The following is a 6,984-nucleotide window of genomic DNA, read 5'->3' on the forward strand; positions in this document are numbered from 1 at the left end:
CTGTTGGCACAGTGGATCTGGAGGCTGTTGGCACAGTGGGTCTGGAGGCTGTTGGCACAGTGGGTCTGGAGGCTATTGGCACAGTGGATCTGGAGGCTGTTGGCACAGTGGGTCTGGAGGCTGTTGGCACAGTAGATCTGGAGGCTGTTGGCACAGTGGATCTGGAGGCTGTTGGCACAGTGGGTCTGGAGGCTGTTGGCACAGTGGGTCTGGAGGCTATTGGCACAGTGGATCTGGAGGCTGTTGGCACAGTGGGTCTGGAGGCTGTTGGCACAGTGGGTCTGGAGGCTATTGGCACAGTGGGTCTGGAGGCTGTTGGCACAGTGGGTCTGGAGGCTGTTGGCACAGTGGATCTGGAGGCTGTTGGCACAGTGGGTCTGGAGGCTGTTGGCACAGTGGATCTGGAGGCTGTTGGCATACTGGATCCGGAGGCAGGCTACATAGGACCGGACATCCTGTGTAATTGATTAGGGCTTTTATCTGGCTTTCTCGTGTTGGTCCTAAGTTGGATGTGGGGACAAAAATTAGAGAAGCTGTCAGTGATTCATCAAGTCCTGGCCATTTTGATGGTTACAGCAAAGATGTTTATCTTCCTGGATTGTCAAGCAAAACAGCAATCTGGGTTCCTGTGAGTCTGACTTAGAGCAGGCTGGTTTCCTGGGCTGTTGGCTGTGAATAAGGGCTTGGTTTCCTGAGCAGGTTGCTATAGGTTATGGGGCAGAATTCTGCTTTTATTTAATTAAAAAAATTTTTTTTGGCTATGCCCACAGCATGCAGGATCTTAGTTCCCCAACCAGGGATCGAACCTGTGCCCCCTGCAGTGGAAGCACAGAGTCCTAACCACTGGACCACCAGGGAAATCCCAGAGTTCTGTTTTTATATTTGGCCTGGTCATTGTCCATTTGTATATTCAGTCTCTCAAACCTGAGGAAGTCTAACTCCATATTCTTGGAATCTGGAAAATTCCATGAGGGCTAATTCAAGAGCATCTCAGAAAAGTCCTAGATTCTGAACCTACGAAGGTTTAATCTGCTTCGGGCTGCTGACCTCTGTGGCTCCCAGGTGGGCATGTTTCTACCGTTTCAGAGGTCTAATGCCTCAGTGGCCCCCAACTGCGGCAGCTGCAGTGTTTCTCGGGGGTCCGAGCCCCTCTCCAGCTAGAGGCCAGGCACACAGCTGCACCCTGAGCAGACCCCAAGCTCCTGCCCCCACGCTAGGGTCTGCAGAGATCAGCACTCCAGACTGGCCGGCTCGACTCAGCTAAGGCTGCCAAGACAAGTTTCTGCTGGGCACATTTTCTGTGTGGTGTGTTTTTCTTTCTTTGGTAGCTCATAAAATTCCCCTGCCTGCCCTGGGCCTCTCGGTCTTTAATCTTCAACCTCTCTTGGAGCTGTCCCTATTTCTTTTTAATTGTGCCTCTTTTTTTTTTTTTTTTCTAAATGGAAGTTTCCTATTGACTTTTTATGACAATATAGAGACGTGGATGGACTCCAACAAAAATGAGATCTTTATGGAATAGTCATCTGTCTCCTGGAGCCTCCTGACAAATGTTCCTCCTTGGATACCCAGACATCTGTACATATTGGTGGGGAGCAGGGGGCCGTGGGGAGTCGCTCTGGTCTTGGCTGAAGTATCATGACCACGGAGGGAGTGGTGTGCAGCTCAGCCAGCGGGAGAAGGGGAGGGGACGTGAGGGTGACATGAGATATGGAGCAGGAAAAATAAATCTTCCCCAGGTACAATCCCTTTGCCTTAGTGGCAGCTGAATTGGCAGCGCTCCCTAATCCCAAACAACCTGGCTACCTGACTGCACATGCGACCCATGTGGGGGTGACGTGTTCAGTGCCCCCTTACTCAGCATCTCTTGCCTTGGGCCCCCCAGCCTGGCCTGAAAAGTCTTTGTCTTTGGGCCCTAACACCAGACATGACTGTCTGGGGTCGTGGGCTCGTTTCCCTTGGGCAAGCTTCCCAGAGTGTGGTCTGGGAATGGCTTGGGATCCACTGATGGTTCTCCAGGGATCAGGAGCCTATGCAGGCATGAGTTACTTGTGCCAGGAGGGGAGGAACAGTTCTCCACTTACAAATCAGTATTAGAAACCACCCACACCACATGCCTGGCCCACATCTGGGCACTAGGTCCAAAGGGTCACGGTCCCTCGTCCCACAGAGCTGATGTTCTTGAAGGAGGAAACAGGCAAAAATTAGAAGCCCCTCTCCCCCCACCAAAAATCAAGTAAATATGTAAATGATGTGACATTTTCAGATTGTGGGGAGTGCGTGGGACAAACAGAGAGGGGAGAGAAGGCTGCTGCAGGGGAGGGAGGGCATCTGTTTTAGACAAAGGTCAGGGAAGCCTGCCTGCTGACACTGGAGATAAGCTCAGGTCAAGGAAAGAGCAGTTCAAGCAGAGAGTCAGCAAGTGCAAAGGCCCCGAGGCACTCGTGGATTTGAAAGCCAGAGAGAAAATGAGGGTGGCTGGAATGATGTGAGCCCCCAGAGGAGCAGAGGGAGAGGAGGCTGTGTCAGGTCTCGGGCTTTGTGAACAAGCCTTCCTGATGAGCAGCTCTTGTTTCAAGTACAGCATAAGCCACTGTGTGGATTTAGGGAGTGGAAGCCTGACACAACCTGATTTTCATTTTATTTATTAATTTATTTTTTTAAATTGGAGTATAATTGCTTTCTTGGGCAAACGCTGGGAGACGGCGAGGGACGGGGAAGCCTGGCATGCTGCAGTCCATGCGGTCGTGAAGAGTCGGACACAACTTGGTGATTGAACAGCAGCATAATTACTTGATAATGTGATAGTGTCTGCTGTACAATGAAGTGCATCCACTATAAATACACATATATCCTCTCCCTCTTGAGCCTTCCACCCCACCACCCTCTTCCCCTAGGTCATCACAGAGCCCCAGGCTGAACTCCTTGTGGTACACAGCAGCTTCCCGCAGCTAGCTACTGTACACACACACGTTACAGGGTCAGTCACTCAGTCATAGCCGGTTCTGCAACTCCGTGGACTGTAGCCCGCCAGGCTCCTCTGTCCATGGGGTTCTCCAGGCAAGAACACTGGAGAGGGCTGCCGTTTCCTTCTCCATTTTACACTTGGTCATGTATATATGTCAGCACTGCTCTCCCAATTCATCCCACCTTCCCTGCCCTCTCTGTGTCCACACGTCTTTTCTCTATGTCTGCATCTGTATTCCTGCACTGCAAATGAGTTCATCAGTGCTATTTTTCTAGCCATAAAAAGAAGCAAAAGGGGGTCATTTGTAGAGACGTGGATCAGACATGACTTAGCGACAGAGCACGCATGGATGAACCTAGAGCCTGTCATAGAGAGTGAAGTAAGTCAGAAAGAGAAAAACAAATATCATATATTAACCCATATATATACATATATACATACATACATATATATATATGGAACCTAGAAAAATGATTTTTATTTTAGAGATGCTATTCTGACTGCTGGGTCTCTAGAATGGACTGTAGAATTGTATTAAAATCAAGCTGCCAAGGTTTTGGAGCTTTGAGAAGGTAGCACAAGGCTTCTACTCAAGAGGTTTGGGGAGGAGGGAGGTGTCAGGGTGGCTGTTTCTTTAGGTGGTTTGGGTCTAGAACTGCTTCCTTAAACTTCAGGGCCTCCCATGAAGCTAGTCCCCAGCCTGAGTTTTGAGGACAACTGAGAAGTTATGTTGGGGATAACTGATAGTTATGTTTGCCTCCCTGCCAAGGACAGGCTTTCAGGAGAGGACAAAGCACTGTAGCCTCACACGGGAATTTTGTCAAGGAATGGGATCTCCTCCATGAGTGCCAGCTGTGTACCCAGTAGGAGGAACGGTCATATACATCTTAGTAAGGGAGGAACATGTTTTAGCATCTATGTGGCAGGCTCTATCCCATATCTTATAACTGCCACCACTGCCCGGAAAAGTACTGTTAAATATGAGATCTGGGACATCCTTGGTGGTAGAGTGGATAAGAATCCACCTTCCAGTGCGGGCAACACGAGTTTGGTCCCTGGTCTGGGAAGATTCCACCTGCCGCAGAGCGACTAAGCTTGTACACCGCAACTGCTGAGCCCACGCGCCCTAGAGCTGTGCTCTGCAATGAGAAGTCACCGTAAGGAGAAGCCAGCCAACGGAGAGTAGCTCTGCCTCACCGCAACTGGAGAAAGCCCCTGCAAAGCAGTGAAGGCCCAGCACAACCACCACAGAAACGATGAAACCTGGAACCAGAGAGCTTAAGTGACTTGCCGAAGGTCACACAGCACTAAAAGGCAGAACTGAGGCTGCGAGTGGCCTTGGAGAGCATCCACGTGCTGAGGGCTCAGTGGGCCCCCTCCCATAAATACTGTCATGGTTCCTCAGGGAGAAGGAGGATCATGCCTGGGAGAAGCTGCGGCACGCTTGGGAGACCCTTGTGTCTTCCTGCCATGGGCCTAAGAACACAGAGTCTGCCTGAAGCCTGCAAGCTTTCAGGAAACATGCTTGACACTGGCCCAAAGAATTAGCTTCAAAGTCTAAGAAGAAAGCTGCAAAGTCATAGCTAGGAATTTAGATCAACAGAGAATAAGAAAAGTGAAAGATGTTCTTTTAGCTCCATTTCTTCCTCCTTCTACTCTCGTCTCTGCCTTTTGCAGCTCCAAGTGTCTGACCTCCATCACTTTCCTTCTGCCTGAAAAACCCCCTTTAGCATCCCCTGCAGGGTACATCTCCTGGCAATGAACGCCCTCTGTTTTTGTTTGCCTGAGAAAAATCTTTCTTTATCCTTCACTTTTTTTTTTCCCAATTAAAGTTTCATTGTGAGGTAGTTGGAAACTCATATGTGTTGTAGGAAATAAATCAGAGAAATCCTGTGTACCCTTAATGCCGCTTCCCCAAAAGTAACATCTTGCCGACCCATAGTAAGATATCACGGCCAGAATACTGACATCGCTGCACTTTTATGTATATTCATTGGTGTGTGTGTGCACACACAGGTGCACATGCATGCAGTTTGTTCAGTTATATCCCATGAGTGCGTTTGTGTATCCATCACCACAGTCAAGGTATGTTTTATTTCCTTCACCAGAAGGATCTCTCAATCTGCCCTTTTATAACCCACTCCCTCCTCTCCCTCAACCCTGGCAACCAGTGGTCTGTTCCCTTTTTATAATTTTACCATTTCAAGAATATTTTATAAATGGGGTCGTGGTCCGATGTCTTTTTTGCTCAGCGTAACTCTCTGGAAATTCATCCACGTTGTTGGGTGTATGGATACCCAACCTCCCTCTGGATTGCTGAGGGCTATTCCATGATAGATGTACCATGATTTGTAGTGTTTAACCACTCATCACCAAAGGACATCAAAGGCTGTTTCTCATTTGGGGGCAGGGAGATCAGGGAGAAAATGATCCAAGAGAGGATGGAGAAAAGAGTCCCCACCAAACCAACCAACCAACCAACCAAATGAGCTAGAGAGAGAATAAGCAAGCCTGTGCAGTGAGTGAGGATGGGGAGTGCAGTGGCTGGGGGGAGGCGGAAGTGGCTGCTCCAGGAGGGCCCATCCGGGATGAAGAGAGAATTACAGAGTGGAAAGTCATAAAATAAATTCTCATGCCTCTGCAGGTTCCTTATTTTCAGTAAAACCCGTATTCTCATACAAGAATTTGCATAGCAGACGTTTCTCCTCTTGGGAAGAGATAGCCCAAGTCAGTGCAGATCACCTGCAGCTCCCAGCCCTGCATGCACACACTCCCTCATTTGCTAATGTGCACACGCTTTTGCACACATGCACACAAGTCCAGGGCTTTCCTGGACTTTCTTGTTGCTCAGTGGTAAAGAATCCACCTGCCAATGCAGGAGACACAGGAGACTTGGGTTCGATCCCTGGGTTGGGAAGACCCTCTGGAGGTGGAAATGGCAACCCACTCCAGTGTTCTTGCCTGGAAAGTCCCATGGACAGAGGAGCCTTGAGGGCTGCAGTCCATGGAGTTGCAGAGTCGGGACACGGCTGAGCAGCTGAACAGCAGCGAGGCCAGCGCCAGTGCCGCCATGCTGTAAGGGGCTCCGCCTCCTCCTTTCTTGAGACAGGTGTTCTTGCGACATCAGAGCATGGTCTCTTCATATATTAATAGCTTCTGATCACCAGCCCCCTTGCCCGCTGATGCCTCTTAGGGTTTGGGGGATGAGGGAGTAAGAGTCGTTTATTCTTGGCATCCTGATTAGAACTTGGCATTTAGTGCCTGCTAGAAATAATCCATGGAGCATGGAGTTTTAGAATTACATCTTTTGTGGAATGTCACAGGACTCTAGTCACCCCAAAACATTTTTGTCTGTGGGAAAATATACCTTGAGTTCCATCTTGCCAGTGAAGTTTTATGGGTTTGAGTGTTGTGTAAACTCTTCATATTATCCAGCAATATGTGTTTATTGTAAAAAAAAAAAAAATCAAGGATAAAGAAGAAAATAAATATAACCCATGGTTTTTTATTGCATTTTTTTCTTACAAAAACATAATATTGCACATACTATATCATATCTGGCCTTAGTTGGTAACTATATAATGCAGAATTGTAAAATTGGCCCCCCAAGATTCTATGCCTAAACCCCAGAACTATGAATACCATGAGCTACCATGCCCATGAAAAGATTACCTTACTTGGCACAAAAGAACTTGGTAGGTTTAATTTAAGGTTATTAGTTAGTTGATTTTAATATAGGCAGGTGATCCTGGATTGTCTAGAAGATTCCAGGGGGAATCCCATGTGCCCTTAAAGGCAAAAGGAGAAGTCAGAGAGACTCAAAGCATAGGAGGGATTTGATGTCCATTGGTGTCTTTGAAGGTGAGGCCACAAGCTAAGGCAACAGGGGAGCCATCTGGGAGCTGAGAAAGACCCTAGTTGGCAGCCAGCAGGGAGATGGAGATCTCAGCTCCAGAGTCACAGAGTACTGAATTCTGCCAACTTTAAAGCGTCTGTAAGCAGATCCTTCCCTTCAACCT

The 6,984-nt window shown here is 48.4% G+C and overlaps 1 non-coding gene across 1 annotated transcript; it reads right to left on the minus strand.

Moving 5' to 3' along the window:
- Positions 1 to 785: 785 nt before the first annotated feature.
- TRNAG-UCC lies at positions 786 to 858 on the minus strand. Its single transcript has one exon. It is a non-coding gene; the product is annotated as a tRNA-Gly (tRNA).
- Positions 859 to 6,984: the final 6,126 nt, after the last annotated feature.

This window comes from Bos indicus x Bos taurus, chromosome 11 (genome assembly GCF_003369695.1).
Source record: "Bos indicus x Bos taurus breed Angus x Brahman F1 hybrid chromosome 11, Bos_hybrid_MaternalHap_v2.0, whole genome shotgun sequence".
NCBI classification, from domain to species: domain Eukaryota; kingdom Metazoa; phylum Chordata; class Mammalia; order Artiodactyla; family Bovidae; genus Bos; species Bos indicus x Bos taurus.